Source organism: Syzygium oleosum, unplaced genomic scaffold (assembly GCF_021117445.2).
Source record: "Syzygium oleosum isolate NSW1041296 unplaced genomic scaffold, Sole_v2.1 Sole_v2.11, whole genome shotgun sequence".
NCBI classification, from domain to species: domain Eukaryota; kingdom Viridiplantae; phylum Streptophyta; class Magnoliopsida; order Myrtales; family Myrtaceae; genus Syzygium; species Syzygium oleosum.
Window position 1 is genome coordinate 10,915,987 of NW_026607495.1, and position 12,312 is coordinate 10,928,298.

The following is a 12,312-nucleotide window of genomic DNA, read 5'->3' on the forward strand; positions in this document are numbered from 1 at the left end:
ATTTGAAATCAGTGTTGGATAGGGCAATGAAGTCCAACAAATCATGGAAGAAGAATAAAGTTAACTCGGCAGCAAACAAGCGCGAGAGATCAATGGCTCATTAATCTCAAAGAGGGGCAGCTGCCCCTCTGTTGAGATCAAAAAATGGGCCAAAAATCATGTTTTCATGTTGCCATGATTTCAAAGATGGGCAGCTGTTGTCACTTGATTTTTTGCCATTTTTTAAAATTTTCTTAGAAATCACAAAATTAGGATTAGGAGCCTTGGCCAAGCTCAAGAACCTATTTCTAAACCAAAAATAAATTTTTTAGAATTTTCGTGAATTTTTCCTTATTTTCCTTTGGCCAAAATGAGTGAAAAATTAAGAAAAATTCCAAAAAAAAAAAGAAAAGAAATTGGCCTTATTTTAATTTCAATTTCATCACTGCATCTTCAATTTTGGAAAATCTCAGTCGGGGATATGTTTTTCATAAAATTGGGTAAATTCATGCCCAAATCGAACCAAAAATTCAATTGAGTCATTTTTAGACAATAGTGTCTTCACAATAAATAATTTTGGGACCTTTAATTGCATATTGGTCAGTCCAATTTTACAATTTAACAAAATAATTGAAAAACCCCAAAAATTAATTGAAAATTAGGGATTTTAAGACCTAAATTGGGGATTTTATTCAATTTGAAATTTTCAAACAAGACTCATGCCTTCCCTAGGGTTAATAAGTCATGGGTAATCCAATTTTGGCATCAATTCTGCCTAATTGGGTCATCTGGACACTGAATTGAACAAAAAACCTACTAATCCGAATTCAAATTTGAGAATTTTTGGGTTTAGTTGCGACTAAATTGGTACAAATCTCATATTTTGATGTAAAATGTGCTGAAGAATCCAATTTTGAGGTTATATTTGAAAAATTGAGTCAAAATGGGGCTTAATTTATAAAATTTGACCAACTAAGGTCTGCCGAGTTGGTCAGATCGACCCGACCCGACCTGAGTCGGCCTTCTCCTTCGCCCGATTGGGAAATGTGTGGGAAAGGGGATAAAAATTTGCTTGAATCAGCATCTTCGCCGACTTTGATCCCATTATAAACACGTGCGAAATACCGATTTAACAACTGGAGAATCTCCAGTTGTCATCGATTGTCCATGGTAACTAACTCGGAGGTTGGTGAGAACGGAAAAGAGGCGGGAAATCGAGCTACAAAGAGAGAAAAAAGTCATTATCGGCGCACAGAAGGTGTTCAAGACCATTTGAGAGAGAGAGAGAGAGAGAGAGAGAGAGAGAGAGAGAGAGAGAGAGAGAGAGTAGAGACTTCCAGGGCCGAGTGATCAGTACTTTTCCAACGGGAAAAGTGCCAGGCAATCGGTCCCGACGGTGAGTTTCCTCACTGGAGAACCTGTAACAAGGTTGATTGTCGAGGCTTGAAGACGAGTTTCGGCCAAGCAATCCGAGACTTTTCCAGCGAAGCAGCGATTGTGAACTTGAAGAACAGACATCAGGGAATCATCCTACAGTCGTGGTTTGGTTCAAAATTTTAGAATTGATCATCAACAAAGAAGGTAAAGTTCAATCTTGAGCACGGTTTATCAAAATTTTCATAATAGGTTTTGACCTCAATCGCGCATGTTTCTTCGCGATTTTCGCCATTTTAGATGCCTAAAACATGTTCTAATCACAAGTTTCATTGTTTGATTGCAAAACTTGAATTGAAAATGCATTTGACCTAGTCGGCCACCACTAAACCCCCTTGTCAGAGCTCGGAGACCCTCACCGGAGTGCCATTTGTAACCAACAACCATTCAAGTTAGCCATTTCTGACTTTGTTTGATGCTCTGATGTTGATTTGATCGTTAGAAAATGGCTAGGGCGTTGGTTTAGTGATTTGAGTATTAGAAATGCTTGTATAGGATAGTTTCGGGTTAGGATGTTTAGGCCCTGTTTTCACCGGCTGGCGGTGGTCCGACGACGAATTGAGGATGCCAGATAGTTAAGGGATAATATGAACTTAACATAGATGTGATTGAAATGGTCAAAAGCTTGCCAGAAGGTCGTCGAAATGGAGCTCAAACCGGTGGCCTTGAAAACCTTAAAACCAAAAATTGTGTACACTATGTGTTTGGCAAAATGCCGAAGAGAAAAACATCGAAACGGCATCGTTTTGGTGTTGTACTCGCCGGAGCAACAGCCGGCGCCGGTGCGAGCCGATCCGACTTGATCGGACCAGTCTGAACTGTTTTAGCCCGGTTCATTCCCTTCGACGGGAAAATTTTGAAAATAAAAAAAAATGAAAAAATAACAAAATCATAAAAAAATCGAAAATTTTAGAAAATTCATAAAAATAGAAAAATAAAAAAAATCACAAAAAAATTCAAAAAAAAATCCAAAAAAAGGAAATTAAAAAATAAGTAAAAAAATTAGAAAATTTCAAAAAATCATAAAAAAAAATTAGAAAATTTCAGAAAATCCAGGAAATTCATAAAAATTTGAAAATTTCAGAAAATCCGTAAAAATTCAAAAATTTAGAAAAAAAATTCACAAAAATTTCCATAAAATGTAAAAAATAGATTTTGGGAAAGAGGAAATTCTCAGTAACTTTTTCAAAAAAAAATCAAAAATTTCAAAAATTCACAAAATGATCCAAAAACCCTGTGGCCACCCATCAAAAGTGAAATTTGAATTTTGTGAAGCGTTCAAGTGGCATTTTTTAGAACTCCTCAATTTACGGATTAAAATGAGTCTTTACCCCTAAAAAAAACCCAAAAATCATACAATTCATTGAATGAACGAGCCTTTAATGCTTTACTAGGGTTTTTGGTGTTTTGATTGATTTTCATTTTAAAGACCATTTTAGGATGTTTTGTGTGATTGAAATTGATTGTGCATTTAATCATTCATTGATTGATTTTTCCTATTATAATGGTTAGAATTAGTGAATAGGTCTGTCGAACTTGCGTGACACGTTAGACACTTCGTATTATTTTAGATACCGAAAGGTCGTTAAAGATTTCAATTAGAGATCATTAGCATAATCAAGTCCATGTACCCATGTAATCTCTGGTTCGTAGAATCATGGTATTTCTCCCGTACCTTGATTAGGTTTCTAGTCAACCTACCAATAATGACTAGTAGCGACTCCAAATCAAAACTTAGGTTAAATAAAAAAGATTAGAAAATTAATACCCACTATCTCGTAAGGTATGGTCTGGGAGAAACCCTCGTTTGTCTAGTGATGAGATGTTTGTGGGACGTTTGGGCGAAATATCCGTTTTGGACCTTAGTAGCCTATTCGGAGACATTTTCCTCATTCGTGACGAACAAAAGTACCTCCATAGGCGCACGAAAAGCACAGCGCAACACATTGTCTCTGCGCCTTTCACAAGTTTTCAGGGACCTGGAAAAGAGGGCATTTTGCTTTTAAGAAACCCCAGAAAGCTCACTCGTTGGCCAACTTGTCAGATGTAGGATTGTCTTTGGGCTCATCCTCTGAAAAAAAAAAAAAAAAAGGAAAAATTCCAAAAAGGGGCCTGAAGTGGAGTTATTTCTCAAATAATGACCTGAAGTGGACATTGTCTCAAATAAGGACTTGAAGTGGTCAAATTGTCTCAAATAAGAGCCTGAAATAGCCAAATCATCTCAAATAAGGACTTTTGGCCGGCCGGTGACTATTCCGTCGTAGGAGAAGGTGTATTTTAGTCAAAAAAATTATAAGTGTATATATATATATATATATATATATATATATTTACTTTCCTTTTCTTTTCCTTTTTCTTTTTTCTTTATCCTTTTTTCTTCTTCCCTCCCAGCCGTGCCTGGCCGGCGACCTCCGCCGACTTCGGGCGAGGGCCGCCCACCCCGCGTTGGGCGAGGGCGAGGATTGCCCTCACCAGCGTCGGGCGAGGCCAGCCCAGGCGAGGGTAGCCCTCACCGACGTCAGGCGAGGGTCGCCTAGCCTCGCCTCGCCCTCGCCAGCCTAGGCGAGGGTGGCCTCCACCGGACCCGATGATGGTCGGCAGAGGGAAGAGAGAAAAAAAATAAAAGGAAAAAAAAGGAAAAAGAAAAGAAAAAAACAGAAAAAGGAAAAAAGAAAGAAAAAAAGTAAAAAAGTAAAAGACAAAAAAACCCTTTGGCCGGTGAGGTCAGGCCCTTATTTGAGACTAATATGGCCACTTTAGGCCTTTATTTGAGACTAATATTCATTTCAGAACCTTATTTGAGAAAATGAGGGCACCTCATGGCATTATTTGAGATAAGGTCAACTTCAAGTTCTTATTTGAGAAAATGACTCCACTGCAAGTCCCTTTTTAGAATTTTCCCATATATATATATATATATTTATATATTTATATATGGAAGCCCAAGCTAGTTGCTTTTAGTAATATTCGTAGCCGAGGTAAGTGCCGGGAGAGAAAAATCATGCAAGAAAGAGACCTACTATTTCCACACATTGATCTAATTGTAAACCCTATGTAAACAAACGAGCAAGTGATAATCCTGAAATTGACCGGCATTATAAAACTTTAAACAAAGTGCAATCTAAGTCCGATACTTCTTATCTTATCCAATATAGTCCTTAAGCTTATTTAGTAATATGCAATATAATCTCCTCTTCGATTTTCCGACTCTCCCTATGTGGCTTCACATTTCCGTGACCGACACTTTGTTTGGTGATGAAATATGAGCCGCAAAACAAATAGTTACTTCATTTTTACCTCCAATTATATTTTCCTTAATAAAGGAAAGATTTCCTCTAAGTTCCTATGACCCTTCACTTTTTTTCACTTTCCTCAATCCAAATACACTCCGAGTCCATTTTAAGAGTTGTTTTGAGGGGTTGGGAATGAAGAACCACCACACGTTTGTCATAACCTATTTTTTTTTCCAATTTTAGTATTTTTAACTAGTGTTGTACTTATATTCTTGTCTTATCCTAAAGCATACCAAACCTCTAATTCAATAGTATACTAGTAGCATAACCGCGCGTTGCACGGCAGTGAATTTTTTTATTCGTGTAAAATTGGAATAGATATTATTTATTAGATTGTATCCTATTTCATATTAATCTTCTCCTATAAGACAAAATTAAGGTGGATTTTTTTGTTCATATTTTATCAATGTAAAATACAATGACTCGTTCATAGTTAGGAAATTCCCAATTGTCCTTGTTGTATGACAGATGGATATTTTATATGTAGTCAACTATATTATTGAAATATTGAAAGAGAATATGAAAAAACTCATGAAAAAATTCCAAGGAAATATTTAATAGGAAGAGTCACCAAAAAATGTTGGAATTTTCAATAATTGCTAATTTGCAACATTGAAGCTCATCAAAACTATTTCTTTTCGTGGGATAAGTACATTAGAAGTCCTAAAACTTATCACAAAAGTACAATCAAGTCCTAAAACTTTAAAAAAGTGCAATCAATAGAAGGACTTGATTGGACTAATTTGACAATAGTTAGGACCTGATTGCATTTTTTGAAAATTTTAGGACTCGATTGCAATTTTGTGGCAAGTTTTAGGATTTAATTGCACGTTTTGAAAGTTTTAGACATTAATTGGATTTTCATTACAAGTTTTAGGACTTCCAATGCACTTATCTCTTTTTTCATTGAACAAAACTCATGATATTGAATAGCGAACCAAAATTAATAGAGTGCAATAAAGATAGGGGTGAGCAAGATGGACCGCTCGAACCGGGATCGGACCGAACTGATTGGTTTGGTCCGGTTCTTGGGAATATCGGTCCGATTCCCGGTTCCTAAAAGTAGAATCGATTTTCGGGCGGTTCGATTCCCAATTATAGGGTGGGAACCGGACCGACCGGACTGGACCGATAAATATATATTTTTCTAATTTTTTCACATATATATTTATTTACCTTTTAAATTTTTTGAAAAAAAGAAAGAAAACCCAATATAATTTTTTCAATTCTCTCTCACATTTACCAATAAGTGATTAGTCTCATTGGAACCGGACCGGATGGTCCCAAGACTAGCCGATTCGATCCCCAGTCTTAGAAATCGGGAACCAATCCTCCTAATCCGATTCCCGATCGAACTCGATTCTTAAATTAAATCGGAGCGAACCGATAATCGATCACCGCTAAATAAAGTTATTGCTTGAAGGGAGAACACTCAATCCCTTGCAATTTAGAGTATTGTGTACGACTTCTAGAGGCAATCTCTAAAAAAGAGCCGGTTGTTGTATATTTTAATAGATATCCTTTTGCGGTACTTGTCATGCACTAGTCAATATCTTTAATTGATTAATATTGGTGGTTGACAGCCTGTCGATCATATGCAAGGAAAAGTTGCTTCGAAAGTTACACCCACAATCACCTAACTCCCACTTTCAATATCTTTGATGGATCCATATGGGTGGTTGACAGCTTGTTGATCAAATCCGAGGAAAAGTTGCTTCCCGTACTACTCCCCCACTTTCTTATATCTTTTTCAAACTTTTTCTTTTACTTTTTTGTTTAGTTTTTCTTATTTTTTTCTATAAATTGTCTAAAACTATAATTTTATGTGATTGACAATATATAGTTGACGTACAAAAATGCAGTATATAACAAACAAAATATCCCCTTTTGTAATATATATAAAATATAATTTTTATGTAATTGAAACAACTTGATGTTGATATAAAATAGGCGTATTTGTCTTTACATTAAACGTATTTTTGTAATATATATAGTTTTTCAAGCGTATTTCGCAATTGTGTTGGAATAAAAATCGTATCGTCGATTTAATTTAATTCGGCATCTTTCAAGTTATAGGAAAATGATTAAGTGACTATTTTTAATTCACAGTGATAATAACAGTCTGTTCTGAATCACAAAAAAATAAATAACGAATAATTATAAATTTTTGTAGGATCTATTCCCTTAAGAATTTGTGGCCCACAACATGCCGTTACAGTTACCTAAAGACTGATATGCTAGCATGACTCCAAGTTATATATGTACTTCCAAACTTATAACGGAAGAAGTCATTGAATTTTTTTCATTCAATATGTAGATTACCAAATTTAAATAAGTAGAGTCTTGAACATTTTTAAGATGTCTCATATACTAGAAAATTTATGCTCAAAAGATTAAAGGAAAAGATCATGCTCAATATATATACACCCATCTCACACAACAACATTAAGTATAGTTTGATGATAAGTTACAACAAAATACCAAACAATTTTTCTTGATTGAAACAATAAAATTATGAATTCATTGCATATCTGAATTTCACACCTTGCCTTCTGTCACGCCCCGAACCCCAACGAGCTCGCGATATCCCCTGCTCCGGTCGAAATGATGCGACGTCCCAAGAATGTCGCCGACCCAACCCAAACATCAGAGACACATGCGGAAGCGAATAACAAAACCCCGGACAAATAATGACGACAACGGGGTAGAACAATGAACAATCCAGCAACCACATATTCATACAACACCAAATATACAAACATCATATTACGGACATAAATACGGACTAACATCCTCGGTCACCGTTTAAACAAAAGTTCGGGGTTTGGTTATCTTAACTTCACTATCGGATAACCCAAGTTATACAACCCCTAAAACACCCTAGGGAAAAACCTAAGGATCGCCCTCCTCCAGTCTGCTTCTGAATCTCTGGCTTGAATTTCTGGAACTCACCTGCAGCTCCACTGGGCACCAACAGCAGCTCCCGGGACTTCCAAAAAGAAAAGGCGCACTTCCCGGGTTTAGGGCGGGGGGTCTGAAAGTGGCGGTTATACAACCGTGAGACGAATCTCAATAAGTGTACAACCCCAAACCCCACGTAGGCACTTACGTACCGCCAGACGAAAACACACATAACACACAACGATCGGCCAAACTAACAATCACATGCGACCCTACCTGGAATCCATCACGCACGTTCCTGCACGTTAGACAATAACACAGCCAACACATCACAACAAGGAATTACAAACGCGCGCGTGCCTCAATTATAAGACAGAAACCACTTGGGCACGTCCCATACCGTGCCTAGCAATTTCTACCCCATAATTAAGCATCACATCGCGCGATACAAACACACTCGCACGCTACTCACACCATGCGTCACTTTCCACAATCCTCTCGCTTGTCTTGCCAAATCCCACTCATTTTCAGCCTTTCTACCACTACCGCGCCCGCGTAAAACGCATCAGAGCCAACGGTCTTCGATCTCGTCCAGCATCGTCACCCCGTCGGGCCGGCATCGTCACCTCGTCGGGACGGCATCATCCCGCGCAAACGTACACGCCCCAGACGGAATCCTACACACACTTTCCTTCTACCGCGCCGCGAAACGCATCGAGCCAACGGTCTTCGACCACGCCAGGCATCGACACCCCGTCGGGCCGGGCATCGTCACCTCGTCAGGGACGGCATCGTCCCGCGTAAACGTACACGCCTCAGGACGGATCCTTTCCAACCAATCCTACATTTCCGTACCCTCGTTCCACTCAAGCCACAGTTACACATGGCCAGCAACACTCACGGTCATACACAACCTCACGCCTTACACACAATCCACCACGTATGGTCAAACATACACACCTCACACACATTTCACAATTACTCATTCTCGTCACACGAACACGCACACATAACCACACACTCTTGGTACACAAATTCATTGCACAATCACACTCCCATACTCACACACCTCACGGCCACACACACGAGGCACACGGCCAAGCCACATTCAGCCTTCAATTTAGTCCTAAAATAGCCACATAAACTACCCGAACTAAACCCTAAACATGCCCTACGATACCCGAACTCCTAAATGACATTTGCGGAAAACACTTACCCAAAAAGGCGAGACAGAACGGGGCTGAAACGGGCCGGGACAGCGGCAGCAACGTCGCCGGCGATGTACGGACGGCGTGAACAGTGTACCCCGTACGGAAGCGGTGAACAGTACTTCGTACGGACACCGTACGGATAGGCTGGGACGGTGGCCGCGAGGTGCCGGTGATGGGCCGCGGCGTCCGTACGGCCTGGCGTGAACAGTGATCCGTACGGGGACGGTGAAAATGTACCATATGGACCGGTGAACGGACGGGTCTTTGGGCGGCGACGCATGGACGTGGCCGGACGGGCCGGGTGTCGACGGAGGCAGCGACGGAGCTCCGCTGAAGCTCCGGCGGATCATGTTGTGAACGGGAAGAGAGAAAAAGAGAGAGAGAGGGCTATTTCGGACTAAAACCGCCGTGTGGTGGCTGAACAGTGAGAGGGAGGTCCAAGGGGTCTTTGCCGCGGCGATGGGGGTGGGCGGCCAATTAGCCTCCGTGCACTGCACGTCGGCATGAATGAAGGTTTGAGCAGAAACGCAAACCGCAGAAATGGAAAGGGGAAAAGAGAGAAAATTTTGGGGGAAATGGCTGAATGGTCTGAGAGGAGAGAGAGAGGGTCTGGTCAAATAGGTCAAAGATGGTGTGAGTGGAATCCATGTGTCTCAATCTAGGCCAATTAGACAATTTTGCCCTTGATCCAATGGCTATCTTTCCTTCTCATCCAATAATTTAGGGGTAAAATGGTCCTTTGTCCCTAACCATGGTTGACCAGACCTGGTTTAATCCCAATTAACCTTGGTTAACCCCAAAATTTTGACCAATTTTCGGAATTAAATAAAATGGTCTTAGGGGCATTTTCGTAATTTTCCGATCCCGAACCGAAATTCCAATTTTCGCACATACGTGTTCCATATGTGCGTGGCCATCATAATATGGCGTCGGAATCGTGAAATTCATCGCGCAAGCCCTCGAAAATCCATGTCAAAGTCTCGGGAATAAAATAATATTATTTTTCCAATTTTTGTCGAAATTCCAATTTTTGGCCAAAACCACTCCTGGTATGCGTGGCCACCCCAAAATGACACTAGCCTCGAAAAATAACCTCAAACGACTTCAGAATCGCCATCGGTGACCAGAGGGGCAAAATCGTCATTTTCCGGTCCTGACCAAATCCATTTTTTGCGTAAATGGGTGGCCCAAGGTTGGCCAAGCCAAAAACGTCATCGGCCGTCCAAAATTGTCACTTTCAAAATTCTCGATTCCAGGGCCCGAATTCTAAGAAATGACTAAAATTGAACAATCGCGACTTTAGCTTATCTCTCCGGCTAACGGGTGGCTCTCCGGAATTACGCGCTCTCGACCCGTGACCGACACTAAGTCAAATCACGTTTAAGTTTACTCCACCCGGGACGACTCGGTTGTCATATAATTGCGAGGGTCTGTCGCTAGTTCCCTTCGGACACGATCAATCAAGTAGACCGTCTCGGTTGGCTCAAAACATTCCTCGTCAATCCATATGGTCGAAGATTGAACCCAGGTCGAGTTCTTTGGTCGTGCGAACTCAATCCCGTAACGGCCCTACCCTTAAGGTTAGCATCCCGAGAATGCGCATTTCCGGGTGAGATCTCACTATAAGTGCATTGGTCAAATTCATTTCCTAAATCCCGGGAAAAGGATCGAAAATTCAGACTGTTACACCTTCACTAGCTGAGCCAACAAGGAGCACAATTAAATACAAAAATTGGTATGTAAGTAATGTAGTAGATTACAAGTGAGCATTTGAACATGGAAGTCCCATTTGACAAAGAATCAATTTTGTGAACCAATTCCTAACATTGTCTCTCCGCCATTCACAAGCTTTCAGGGACCTGGAAAAAGGGCATTTTGCTTTTAAGAAACCCAGAAAGCTCACTCGTGGGCCAACTTGTCAGATGTAGGATTGTCTTTGGGCGCATTCTCTGAAAAAAAAATATGTGTGGAAGCCCAAGCTAGTTGCTTTCAGTAATATTAGTAGCCGAGGTAAGTGCCGGGAGAGAAAAATCATGCAAGGAAGAGACTTACTATTTCCACACATTGATCTAATTGAGATTCCTATGTAAACAAACGAGCAAGTGATAATCCTGAAATTGACCGCCATTATAAACTTTGAACAGAGTGCAATCTAAGTCCGATACTTCTTATCTTATCTAATATAGTCCTTAAGCTTGTTGAGTAATATGTAACATAAACTCTCCTCTTCGATTTTCCGACTCTCCCTGTGCGGCTTCCCATTTCTGTCACCGACACTTTGTTTGGTGATGAAATATGAGCCGCAAAAAACAAATAGTTACTTCATTTTTACCTCCTATTATATTTTCCCTAATAAAGGAAAGATTTCCTCTGGGCTCCTATGACCCTTCACTTCTTTTCACTTTCCTCAATCCAAACACGCTCTAAGTCAATTTTAAGAGTTGTTTTGAGGGAAAAATCTGGCGCTATAATGCATCTTTGGCGAAGTGGGGGTTTCGAACTTGGTTACATAAGATTTCTGGTCGTATCAAAATGTCATTGCCAAAAAGATGCTGGCGCCAGAGCCTCCTGCCACGGAGCCTCCATTAGGCATGTTCGCGCGAAGATTGTATTCTGATTGGGCCAACAGCCCGCCCACATGGGACCTTATCACGAAAGCCCAGATTGTCTAAGCTTTTTTTTCGTTTTTGAAACCCAAATTCCAATGTTCTTTGGCTAGAACTAGAAGGACAACAGTTTTCCGAAACTCCCTTTTAGCTATATCTCTGATTGATGAGCTAAGTGACATCCATTATTTGTGACCCACCAAAAAGAGATATGGTTAGAGGGAGTTTCCATATTGCTCAGGCTAGATTCACTGAATGATTTATCATGAGTGATGGCATTTCAAGTTGATGGCTTGCCCAGAAACAAAGTAGTATTGGTTTAACACATCGGCCAGTTTTTGACATTTCCTCGGCATCGGATTCAAAAAGAAGATAAACACACCTGCGAACGGAACATGTGAGATTGTTGGGCAATTTATGTTGAGTTGAATCTCTTTCATTCTCCTTGTATTCACTCATGTGTGCATTAACACTGATAATACATTTGCGATCAGGATTAATAAGCAAGAGGAAAAAGGGTCTCCTTGTCGGATTCCTTTCAAAGGCTCGAAATATATCGTAAGGGCTCCCCATTTAGCTCAACAATGAAAGTTACAGTCTTCACATGTTGCATTATCTAGTTCACCCGAATTTGCACAGAACTTATTTTCTTTAAACACGCTTCAAGGAAATCCCTGTCGTAGGTTTCTTGATGTTGAGTTTCAGAATAGCCTGGAACTATTCTCCTTTTTTCTTCTCTTTAATCGATAGTACCTCCGGCACTTGTATTTGCCTCCATCACACAAAAAACACTTTTCATAGGCATAATCAATTCAGGTAGCCAGGGCTTGAGCCTATTGACCGAGGCTTTTGCAATAACTCTGTATGCAAAATTGCCTAAGCCTATCG